This window comes from Chelonoidis abingdonii, chromosome 25 (genome assembly GCF_003597395.2).
Source record: "Chelonoidis abingdonii isolate Lonesome George chromosome 25, CheloAbing_2.0, whole genome shotgun sequence".
In the NCBI taxonomy this organism is placed as follows: domain Eukaryota; kingdom Metazoa; phylum Chordata; order Testudines; family Testudinidae; genus Chelonoidis; species Chelonoidis abingdonii.
Genome location: NC_133793.1, coordinates 4020034 through 4032310, shown reverse-complemented (window position 1 = coordinate 4032310; position 12277 = coordinate 4020034). Strand labels below are relative to the sequence as shown.

Sequence of the window (12277 nt, the reverse complement as noted above, 5' to 3'; positions counted from 1 at the left end):
CTAAGTGCATCGGTGATGCTATCGTGTGCTGCTCCTCATGGCAAGATCCCCTCCCTCAGTCAAAGGACAGATCCCTCAGCCGCCTATGGAGGAGTGTCCTCGAGGACTCTGGCAACTGGGGAACACATGGAAATGTTTACAGAAGAGCACTTAAAAGCACTTGGGTGGGATGAAAAGGAGAGCGAGAGAGACAGGAAATGACATCTCTTTCCTAAGGGAAACTAAACTTTACCAGCGAGCTCCTGCTCTCATTTACATGACAGTAACTGTTCCGGAATCACTCCAGATTCACTCTGGCAGAATCCAGCCCTCTCTTGGGTGCCAGGGCCATGTTATGGGGGCTTGGCGTTATAAATGACCATCCGCCCAGCTGTATCTTCATCCCATCAGTTCTGAGCCTCATGCTCAGGGTTTAGATGCCAGCCATAAACCTGCCAATGGATGTAACCCTTGAGAGAACATTTACACTGCAAAAAACCTGCAGGCAGCAAGTCTCAGAGCCGGGTCTACAGGCTCAGGTTCACAGGCCTCGTGTATCCTGCAGCCATTCCCAGTCGAGCTTTGAAACCCACCCTGGAGGGACCTATTGGGGGCAGCAGATGTCCTCAGTGGGTCTGCCACCAGCAGGGTCCCTCCTCACCACCGCCACTCCAGGTGCTGTACACATCATACCCAGGTTATACAAACCCCAGACACATCTGGTGCCTTGAAGCCTTCATGCGAAATTCCAGTCAAGACTGTAACAGGCCAACTAGAGAACTATTTAAAGGGGCACTACCCAATTCCTAGCACTACAGAGACACAGGATCTACAATAAGCAACAACCTCACCCCGGCCACGCTGGGATCTCCATTGCTACTGCTAAGAAAGACCAGTCGCCTGCAACCTTATTGGGGGTTTTGCAGCCAGCAAGAACAGTACTTGGGACACGGCAAATCCAGACCTTCACAGGGCCACTGACAGCACAAGCAGGCATGCTGGGGATGGATGGATGTCCCTTCAGATCACTCCGCGCTAGGCAGCCTGAGGTTGATTCTGAGAGTGAACCCAACATGGGAATTAAATCTTCCCACAATTGGCTAAACATGTTAGTGCCAGCAAAATACCCCAAGCCACTTCACAATGTCTGTCAGCCTCTGCCCCATGGAATTCCCAACAAAGGAACAGCACCGCCCACCAGAGGGCCATCAACAAACAGATGCCAGGGAGCTGTCCAGGCATGGATGCCCACAGGACAGGACCATGAGAACACATCTAACCCTCATCATCACATTCTGGAGGGAGGAAGGTTTCCCTTACACCAAACCTCCATGCCTGCCTTTGGTGTGTACTTGTATCCCATCTCCCTTCCAGCTGGCCTGCCTACTATGGGATAACAACCCTACTTCTGCTGGTAACTAATGGAGTTACTCCTGTGGCTCACCTAAAGGAGGTCTGCACTGCAGTGCCAGAGGTCCCTGATTCAAACCCAACGGATGGCCCAGGCTGGCAGTCATGACATCACGCTACCTTTTGAATCTACATTTAGGGCCTCATCCTGCTCCAATTTAAGCCAACAAAGGAAGAATCCACATCCAAGAGGCTGGGATCAGACACTGAGCTACTGCCCATCACCAGGCTTCTGGTGGGGAGATTGCTGGATTGAAGGAAGAGAATGAGGCCCAAACCCACCCCTCCCTGCTTTCAAACAACAGCTGGGAATCCAGGGCCTGATTCTGCTCTATGTGACTCAGCAATGACTCCACTGGAGTCAGCAGAGCTACCCCGCTGTAAAGGGAGAAGAAATCAGACCCACCGTGTCCGCTCTTTACAAGGCAGCCCCTGTCCAGCATGCAGAGTGTGGTGTTCTCTTCGGGATCGGGAACAGCACCATTTCTGTGGCTCCACAAGCAGATTGCTGGGCAGGGGGAAGGCCTGTCCAAGCAGCAGCATTTACTATCAAAGTAGCCATCAAAAAAATAAAACCAGCGAAGAACCAAATCCAGCCCGTAAAACCCAGGAGCTCGGGAGTTCCTGCCCTCATCCTCTGTGTCACAGCAGCCTGATCCTGCCTGCTGCTCAGCACAGTTGGGCACAGCGCACACCCCATGCACAGCAGCTCACAGGATCTGAGCCTTACGTTGGGGACCTCCTCTGGGAAAATTGATAGGGTCCAAGCTCAGGCTCCTCAGTGCTTCTGTCTCACCCTCCATCAGAGGGACTCTGAGCACTGCACAAATGTATTCATTTAGCCTCACCGCCCATGGGGCAGAGTATTGTCACCACCCCCATTTTACAGGTGGGGAAACTGAGGCACAGGCCCACATTTTCCACAAGGACCTCTCATTCTGCATGCTTCCAAGTCTGGAGATACTTCGCAGGGCAACCCCGCCAGGGCACCCCTAGCAAATCCAAAAGGGGCTCAGCACCCCCGGGATCAGGCAGTCACCTGGAGGATTTGCTGGCTATTTAAAATCACTGGTGCAGCCAGAGGCTGCCTGGCGGAGTTCTCAGGGGACCGGGCTGGGAACCCCAGCCCAGCACTAACACATCTGCAGGGGCAGGGGGGAGAGACCTCCACACCAGGAAGCCCCGCAAACTTAGGGGGGGTTCTAGCTGCGGGGGGTTGCCCTGTTCCCTCAGTTTAAATCTCCGGGGGGGGGCTCACTTCCCTCCCCAGCAGGCAGATGACTGAGCCCCGCAAGTTTCTGCGGCTCGAGGAGACACAGGCCCCCCAGCCACGCAGGACGCACCCAAGTCGCTTTCTCCCTTACAGCAACTTCCCGCCCCCCCGCCGCTTGCAGGGCGTCTGCACCTCGAACCAGCCCCGGGGGCGAGCCGTGCCCGGGCTCCGCTCGCCCCTCGCACCCAGCCGGCCCGTTTGCGGCCCGGGCGGGGGGAGCCACCAGCGACCTCCAGCGGGAGCCTGGCGAGATTCCGCCCCAGCAGGAGCGAGCTGCGGAGCCGCAGCTGGGGCCCGGGCCCCCCAGGGACAGTGGGGGCGCAAAGTCCGTTTCCCCCTCCCCCAGGCAGGGACGAGCCCTTGCAAAGTAGGCGACTAACTGTTGATCGATTGCGCGCACTAGCCACCAGCCTGGGCTCGCTCGCCAGGATCTGGATCCAGCTGCAGCCTTGTGCCTCCTCCCCCCCAGGGGGGCGGATGGCAACGCAGCCGGCAACCCCCCCTCGGCCCCCGCCAGCCAGCAACCCCCGCCCCCCCGCTCGTCCCTCGGCAGCCCCCTCCGGTCCTCTTACCGTGCCGGGGAGCCGCTCCTCGCAGGGCTACATCCTGAGCTCCGGCTTCCTTCACGCCGCCTCCTCCTCTGCTTCCTGCTGGGATCCCCCCCCCCCGCCCCCCCGACTCCCTCCACGCCCCCGCCCCGGAGAATCAATCGGGACAAACCTCCCCCGCGAGCTGCGCCAGGCCGGGTGGGGAAGGGGCAGCGGGAGGGGTCCGGGGACCCCCGCGTTCCTCTCCGGCCCCGCACTGCGGATCTAGGGGGTTAATCGTGAAGACACGACGGACCGACACCGGGGAGGGAGGGGAGCGGCGCGGGGGAAGATGCGGAGGTGGATTTCCCCAGGAACCGGGGGGAGGGGGCGCGGCCAAGACAGACACAAAAGCCTCCCCCCGGGGCAGCCCGGACTGCGCCGCCCCTTGGGGCTTTGCAGGGAAGATGGTGCCTCGTGGTGCCCCCCCCCGCCCGCAGCCCGGCTAGGCCAGGCAAGGGGGGGGCCCCGCCGGCGCGCCCCGGGGACCCCTGCTCGCAGCAGGGAGGCAGGCCTGGGCTCGCTTGTTCGGAGCGGGGACAAAGCCCCTTTTCGCTTCCTTACACACCAGCCGCTTTGCCACAGGGAAACGATCACCATGCAGAGCTCGAGCGAGATCCGAGCCTGGTGCGAGCTCCCGCGCCCCCGCCTCCGGCTGGCCTGGGGGATCTCCCCGAGCTCGCCAGCGAACAGGGGCCGGGGACGCCAGTGGGCCTGCGCGCGGGGACAGCTGGAGAGACACGGGCTCTCTGCTCCCCCCACCCAGCTAACGAGCTATTTCCGCGGGAGGCGTAACCGGGCAGAAGCAGCAGGTGCAGGAGGGTGCGGGGGTGACCACCCCGGAGAGCTGCTCGGGGGTGTCCTGAGTTTGCCAGCTCTCCTGCCATTGTAGGAAGCCGAATGAGCTCCTGGCCCTCCTGGAGGGTTCTAAAGTTTTGCCCATTTTTAATTAGCTCAATCCTGACCCATACCCCCCCCAGCTGTCAGTAGCTCTTCCTCCATGCCCCTTCAGCCTGAGCCACAGCTCTGCCCCCCACCCCCAGCTCTGCTGATGACCCCCATCCCACTCCTGCTCCCCTCATCATCCCCAGCTGGGGGGCGGGGTGAGCTGGAAAACTTTCTGCTAAGAACAAGGCTGAGGCTCCCAAATTCATCTCACTGGTGACTGGAATCTGGCTGTAGCAGGCAGTCGCTAGGGGGACAGCCTGGTGCAAAGAAGGCCTCTCCGGGATTGTGGTTATGGGCCCAGGACAGCAAAAGCAGCAGTGTTTAAAGGGCGGGGGGGAGTTGGCCTTACCCCCATTGGAATGAAGCAGCCATGAGCCAGGAAGGTGCTGGTTGTTGGTCTTGTCCTTTGGGACCATGGCCCCAGCAGGGCTGAATCTGCCCCACAAAGAGATTCCCTCCAGGAGCCAGCTGGTGGGTGCACCGTAGAGTGACCAGACAGCAAGTTTGAAAAATCAGGACTGTGGGTGGGGGGTAATAGGAGCCTATATAAGAAAAAGCCCAAAAATTGGGACTGTCCCTATAAAATCAGGACATCAGGTCACCCTAGCTGTACTGAGGCCTGCGCTGCCCCCTGCATTCTGCTCACCGGGCACCCTTTGCTGGGGAAGACCTTCCCCCAGGACAGCATTGAAAGCAGTATGCATGTGCACAAGTGTGTGGAGGAACCTGAGTGTTTGCACGTGTGTGGTGGCAGGATGGGGGGGTGAGTGCAGGGGTGTGTGCGTACACAAGTGTATGGGGAAATGTGCCTGTGCAGTTGTATGCAAGTGTGCATGAATGTACACAAGTGTGGGTGTGACTGTCTCTGAGTATGCGCGTATGTGTGCACACATATGTGTGAATGAGTGCTTGTATGAGGATGTGTGTAATTGTGTCTGTGTATTTGAGAGGGGAATTTCACATGGATACCTGTGACATGTCACCCTCACTACAATGAGCCACCTTCCCTTGGACCCTGCTCCCGGCTCACCCCATCTCACTGTCTCCGATCCAGGACCCTCATTCAGGCATTTCGGAGCCGTCTCCCCAAGGCACCAGAGAGAGGTGGTCTCCAATCTCCCCTAGCCGACACTCCCCACCCCTCATCAGTGCAGGGTGATGCTGCATGATGCGGCTTCACTGCATTTTCACCAGAAAGCTGTAACTAAAGTTGCCAGTTTGGGCTGGACATATTCCTGGAGGTTTCCTCACATGACATCATCTTTAGCGAAAGGTTCATCTTTAACTCCATCTCCTCGAGATCTCCAGGACTGTCTTGGAGGATTGGCCACCTTAGCTGCAACACACTCATGGGTTATTTCACTCCTTGGCTAAAAGAGGCCAGTCAAGATGCTGGCACGGTGAGTTGGCGCCTACCTCCCTCTAGAGGTGATCGTAACAGTAGGCCAGGTAATGCCACCTGCCAGCCTTACCTCTGTAGCTCACTGTGTTGTGTGCTATGGAGCCTGCAGGTTCTCTCGGCGCCGTCCCTGGTACAGCAGCTGTGGTTTGCTACGTCACACTGCTCCTGGCCCATGCTAGGAGGGGAGCAATAACTAATCCTTGCCTGGGAAATCTCCGCAGCCTGCTGAGTCTAACCTGTAACTCAGGTCTCTCGGAGCCCTTGAGAAAACAATCTGGGACTAGCCTGGGAGCGAGGAGTGTAATTGGCCCTGCCATTGGGTTGTGCAATAACTATTCATTCTGCCTTCTCCCAGACAGTGCAGAGCCCGCAGCATGGGAAGGAGATTCCTTTCTGCCCTTCACACGTCAAACTCCTACAACATGCAGCATAATTCACTAATAATAATAATTACGGCCAGCACCAGTCAGAAGTGCAATACAATCATAAACTGGTTAACGCCTCCCTGTGTGCCCAGGAGAGGACACGCGCAGGGATCAGCGCATGCCCTTCGCTTGGGTTTTTCCTCTCTTACTGGGTTGCTCTCAGAGCACTGAAGACCTATTGTTGCTATAATAGGTGAACTGTGCAGACTCTGTTCCCCCAGGGTAAGCCAAAGAAAATCCCTTTCTAGTCAGTGGTGGCTAGATGACTTTAATAGGGTCTCAGCTAGGAACTGTTCACATCATTTCTCCTTTCACTTGCTGGCGTTAAGAATAAACCATGCAGAAGATTAATCCTGTAATTGGCTGCCTTTGCCTTTGGTGTTTTGCCCTTTGCCACGCACACGGTGGTTTACTGTAGGGTCACTTGTGCGTGTTATGCACAATGGTTTGTTGTTCTAGGGTCACTGGTGATCGCTACACAGCTCGCTGTGTTCGTGGAGCGGTTGCTTTGCACAGCGGTTGTTATTGTAGGGTCACTTCATGAGTGCTGTGTCTACGGCTTTGTTACTTTAGGGCCACTTATATGTACTGGGCAAGCTAGTTATTATAGGATGGCTTGAGAGTGCCAGCCACACCAGTGTGTTATTGGCAGGTTGCCAGTGGTTTGGAGGAAGGATTAACACAGAGACAAAATGATGTGGGCTTTGCAAACTGACCAAAAGGGAAAACAGGCACGGCCACCCTGGGGGCATTCCAGCCTCCCGTTAGCATCCCATGGCAGGAGGTGGCCTATGCGTTTTCCCTGCATCTGCTGCTCCACTCCGCTCCAGCACAGCACACGTGGCCCTGGCAGTCACCCAGGGAAGCACAGCAGGCTGGAGGGCAGCACATGAGCCCCTGCACTCTCCCATTTCCCCTGTGCTATCGAGCTGGATCACTCCTGTAATTCACAGCGTGGCCTGAGACCTCCCCGCAGTCAGCAGAGCCCAGTGCACAAACTGCACCCGGAGCACCAGCGACAGCCCCTTCCCTAACACCCAAGCCAGGGCACATCCCCCTGACCCACTGCCCTAGGGGAGGGTCACAGCCTCTCGGGTCTTAACTCTTTCACTGCTGGGCTGGGCCTCCACGCCAAACACCAGGGCTGGCGCTGCTCCACCGAGACCAGGGAGGTTGGGGGGTTGCCCCAGATCACATAACCAGTCATCAGAGCTGAAACGCAGGAGTCCTGAGTCCTTAACTGCTAGACCAGGCTCCCTCTCTCCTATTCGGCCATGGGAGGCTTTAAAGGCTCTAAGGCCCATAGAGACAAGGGATGGCCTTGTGCTCACCAGCCTGGGGTCAGGAGATGGGGATTCAATTCCCAGCTCTACCACAGACTTCCTGTGTGAGCTGGGGCCTCAGTTCCCCACCACAGATAATCCTTGGATCACCCACTCCTTATGGCTGTGCGGCATAGCAGGGCCTGATCTCACAGGGGTGCTTGTAACCAGCACTGGCAAGAACTGCCTGGGCTGCAGGCTGGATCCCCGGTGCTGGCGACAGGTGATGAGCAGGGGCAGGTGGCTTTCCTCTGCTTGCACTTACGGTGCAGGGGAAAGTTTCCCCTCGAGGCACTTGGCTAACTGCTGGAGCCCTATGCACACAGAGGCCGAGGCAAGGGAGGAAGGAGGCCAGCTGCGGTTCCTGGAATGATTTCTCTTGGCTGCAGAGGTCAATGCTGTAATAGAGAAAGAAAAACAGCCCCTCTCTGGGTGGAGGCTGGGGACGCAGACAGTGAGGGAGGGCCAGCACCGCAGACTCCAGCGCTCCTCGGTTGGGCTGCAGCATGGGATGCCCCTTGTTCCCTCAGCCAGCACCTGTAGTTCTCCAGCACTGCCCCTCACCATGCAATGCCAAGGGCTCCAGGCCGGTGGTCTCTGGTGTGCAGGGGCTGGGGAGGGAGTCGGGAGAAGCGTTCAGCATGGATCAGGCTGAGCTCAGAAAACTCCTCTTCTCTGTTTACCTAATTTAAGCTTGCAATTTACATCAGCAGAGGTGAAAGGCTGGAGGGCTGAGCCCACCACCCACCCCCAGCCCTGCCCGTAGTGGCTAAAGAGCTGGACCACTGGGGCCTGGGCAAGAATCCACCATCCTGACCCTCTGAGGGGGTCAGTGGGAGGGCAAAGCAATGGAGCCTGTGCCAGAGGCTTTCTGCAAAGAGGGATGGGGAGGAATTCCCTGGGGCTCTGCCTGGCCCTCTCCTGCACCCTGCGCAGCCTGGGCACATGGAAATTGCACCAACATAGTCATGAATTGTCAGCTCTTGTGCTAACTGAAACCTACACCCTGGTGCAGTCCAGGGGCCCCGGCTCCTCATCCTTATTCCAGAAGACTGATGAGGTCGCTGGTCTGATGAAGACAAATTCCCCAGCCCCCGGGGCTGGCACTGCCACATGTTCTCCCCTGGAGACAATCACAGAAATTAGCAACGGAAGAGACCCATTAGGCCTCCTCTTGTCCATCTCCGCAGGCAGTGCAGGACGGGTCTGCCTCCTACATGGGGTTTTCCAGGGCTCTGCCCTGGTGGGGTTCAAATGAATCCAGCAAGGGGGCTTCCAGAACTGCCCTGCAGAGACTCAGACCCCTCCCAGCTGTTAGATCACACACAGACACACCCCCTGTGTGGAGAGTCACCCCCTCTTCCTGAGGCAGAGAGCTGAGCACTCAATACATCAGGTGATTTGGGAAGCCTGGCCTGCGGGTGACACGCAGGCCCTCAGTGACTTGGGGGAGGCCATGGAGGGAGCCATGTCCCAGCTGGGACCCCAGCCCCGTGCCATGCTCGGTCAGCTGGAGCCATTACTAGAACAGGTCAGCAACTTGCTACAGCCAGACCAGAACCAGGTCCAAGCTCATCCTCCGCAGGGCGCTCAGCACCAGGGAAGGGAGGGGGCCTGGCTGGAGCTCCCAGCAATGGCTCCAGCTGTTCAAACCCCTCAGAGACCCCTGGCGTCATGGACAACTTCCTCATGTGATCCTGCAACACCCAGTGTAACTACCCCCTCAACCTCCCACATAGACTCCACCACCCCCTCTGGCACCCCAGCCCGATGGGACCCAGCAGGGTAGCCGGCTTCTAAAGAGAAATGCCTCTTCTCAGCTGACCACCACAGAGCCAGCTCTGGCCATGGTAGCAGGCAGCGTCCTACCTCAGGCTGAGCCCCTGCTGCTTGCCCCAGGGCTCGGGGGTACCTCAGCCCCAGCACATGGTGCTCCTGGCCCAGGCTCCAGCCAGAGACCACCATCCTGCAGGTCTGTACTGAGCTAGCCTCTCCACAGGGCATCCCGACCTTCAAAGCCCCTGGATCACCAGTGCCCCCTCCCTCGCCACATGCTGCTGCAGGATCCAGGTTGTGACAGAGGGGTTCCCCAAGGAACTATGGGAGCTTGGCCGCTTCGAAAGGACTTTCTCCCAGAAGTCTTTTTGAAATCTCCCATAATCCACTTCCTTGGGGAGCAGTGCCAGGCAGGGTAGGATGGTGCCCAGATGGCAGGGCTGTGGCACTGGTGCAGCACGGGGGCGAGAGAGTGTGGCTCATGGGCGTACCCTGCCCAGTCGGTGCTAGCCCACAAGCCCCTCTCTCCATGTGCCCACATGCCAAGTGCTAAGCCCAGTGCAGACAAGGCAGGCAGGGCCCAGAGGCTGGCACTGCCACATGGCTGCCTGACCTTCCCTGGGCAGCAGAGCTTGACATGAGAAATCAGATTCCAACTGCAATACACCCACCATGACCCCAGCAGGACCGATAAATTCATCCCAGCCTCTCTGCTCTGACCCAGTCAGGCTGCGGTGCCACCTCCACCCCTGTGGGCTCCATGGGCTCTCGCCCTTACAGACAGGCTAAGAGTGAGCCATCCTCCTCCTGCCCAAGAGCATCCTGCTGCTGGAAACAGCCCCCACGCCCTGTATCTGACACCACCACCCCCACCCCTGTCTCTTCCACTCTGCCTCCTAAAGCAAAACAAAACCACTCACCAGCGCCAGGCACATCCAGGGCAACTTGGACTGGGGATCTCAAAGCGCATTAAGAAGGGGAGTACAGCCAACCCCACTCCCCTGCCCCCTGGGGGTGGAGTAGGTAAATACATTTCCCTGTCCCCATTTCACAGCTGGGGACACTGAGGGGGAAGTAACTCATTCGCAGCCATGCAGCAAGATGGGGTAGAAGCTGAATGTCCATCGGCGTGCTTACCTCTGCTAACCACAAAGGAGATAGTCTGAGCAAAGGCCTGGGAGTCAGGAATTCCTGACTTACAACCCCAGTTCTGACACAGCACTGAGCAAGCAGCTTTCCTGCCCAGGGCCTCAGTTTCCCAATCTGTACAAGAAGGGGAAAAGGCAGGCTAGTCCTGAGTCTTTGCAGCAGCACAGCAGGGTGACCTATCTCCTGGCTGTGGGCCGTGCCAGCTGGTTTGATCAGAAAGGAGACTTGCTTTGCGAGTGAAGTGAAATATCAGCCACTCAGGAACAGGTAGAGAAGCCAGAGAGTAGGAGCCAGCTGGAGAAGGAGCTGGCAGGGTCTGTGATGAGAGACTTCCCCTGGACATCTAACCACCACTCGCTAATCTTAGCAAGCAAATAAATGACCAGGAAACATGTGCTTCAGCACTTAGGTGACAGCCCCCATGCTACCCTGCTCCCTGCCTCGCCTTCCTCTAGACCCCCCCCAACGAGAATGAGAAGCCCACAGCTATTGTATTATGCTTCATGCCCAGCTACACCCCTACCCAGTAATCCAGGGCACTAAAATCATCAGGGTGAAGGAAGTTCACAGGAGAGAAGCAGTGAGGTCTAGTGGTTAGAGCGGGGTGGTTGTGAGTCAGGACACCTGGGTTCTATTTCTGGTGCTGGGAGGAGAGGGGGGGGTCTAGTGGTTAGAGCAGTGGTGGCTAAGAGAATCAGGACACCTGGTTTCTATTTCTGGCTCTGATCCCTCCCTGCTGTATGAGTTACTTCCCCTCTCTGTGCCTCCATGTGGCCCCCAGGCCCAAGTGTGTGTCATACAGGGGCAAAATGTATGTTACATCCCCATCTAGCAGCTGGTCCACTACAGAATAATAACCTACTACTGCTGCTGAGAGGGTTAGTCCTTTAGCTCCAATGGCAGAGGTCTTTGCTGTGGGGCTGAAAGTCCCAGGTTCAGACCCTCCTGCTAACCTGTGATAGGGGCAGTTCTGCTTGAGTGCTGCCTGATCTATGCAGGGGTGAGGAAGGAGTCTGCCTGCACCAGGGGGTTAGTTTCCTGACATCCCACGCAAAGCCCAGCTGAAGTGAGAGAGTGTAGCAAGGTGATAACTCACAAGGACAGCACCTCCTGCTGGTCTTCTTGGGAATTAGCTCTTGTCTAAGATGTGGCATGCCCTGTGCTGGCTGCTTACCTGCCTCAAGCCCCTGTGTCCCTCCCAGACCCTGGTGCCCTCTACCTCAGGGTCCTGCCCCCCAGCAGTAACTCACTGTGTGGGTCTCCCCTCCCCTCCCCTCTATACTCACCTTGCCTCAGTGGGTGCTGCCAGTTGTCATCTAGCCCCCACTCACTGGGGCAAACTGCAGTCTGTCATGGCCACTCATCATTGGCAAGGAGATTTGGACCAGCTGCCTCTGCCTAACCCCAGACTGCAGCTCTGCAGCCCCAGTACCTTCTTAAGGGCTTGCACAAGGCCTGCAGCCAGGGGAAACTGCCTGGCTGGACCACCCTGGCCCCCAGGCAGCTAGGTCCTTTCTCTCCACTGTTAGACAGACTCCTCCAGCTCCTGGGCCCCAGCTCTCTTATAAGGGCCCTGATTGAGCTGGCCACAGCTGTAGCCACTTCCCCAATCAGCCCAGCTTTTCCTAGCTGCAGCCCTCTCCGGAGTGCTTTTAACCCCTCTTTAGTGGAGTGGGGCAGTTGCAGCGGAGCACACAGCAGGGCACAAGGTACCCTAGCTGGCACAAAGCCTGGACAGGCTTCCTGGAGCTTGTTTTTAAGAAAACGTATCCCTGCATTTTCATGCATTATTAACCACAGGACAGCAGCCGGTAATTTACAGCAAAGGCTGCCCAGGAGGCCAGGAGATATAAACCCACGAGGCTCTCCAAGCAAACACAGCTCACCAGCACTGTGATTTCTTACCGGCTCGGAGCTATTCTCCCTGCCAAGCCACAAGCTGCAATTCTTTGCAGGGAGATGACACTCCAGCCAGCGCCGGGAGCGTCTCCTGTGGTTTCTCACCC

The 12277-nt window shown here is 57.5% G+C and overlaps 1 protein-coding gene across 2 annotated transcripts in view; it reads right to left on the bottom strand.

The window, feature by feature from the left end:
* DLGAP3 (DLG associated protein 3) overlaps window positions 1-3309 on the bottom strand; it is a 135059-nt gene extending 131750 nt beyond the window's left edge. For both annotated transcript variants that reach the window (XM_032802701.2, XM_032802702.2), the window contains exon 1: window positions 3235-3309. The gene's annotated coding sequence lies outside the window, so the exon portion shown is untranslated. The remainder of the gene's footprint in view (window positions 1-3234) is intronic.
* Window positions 3310-12277: the final 8968 nt, after the last annotated feature.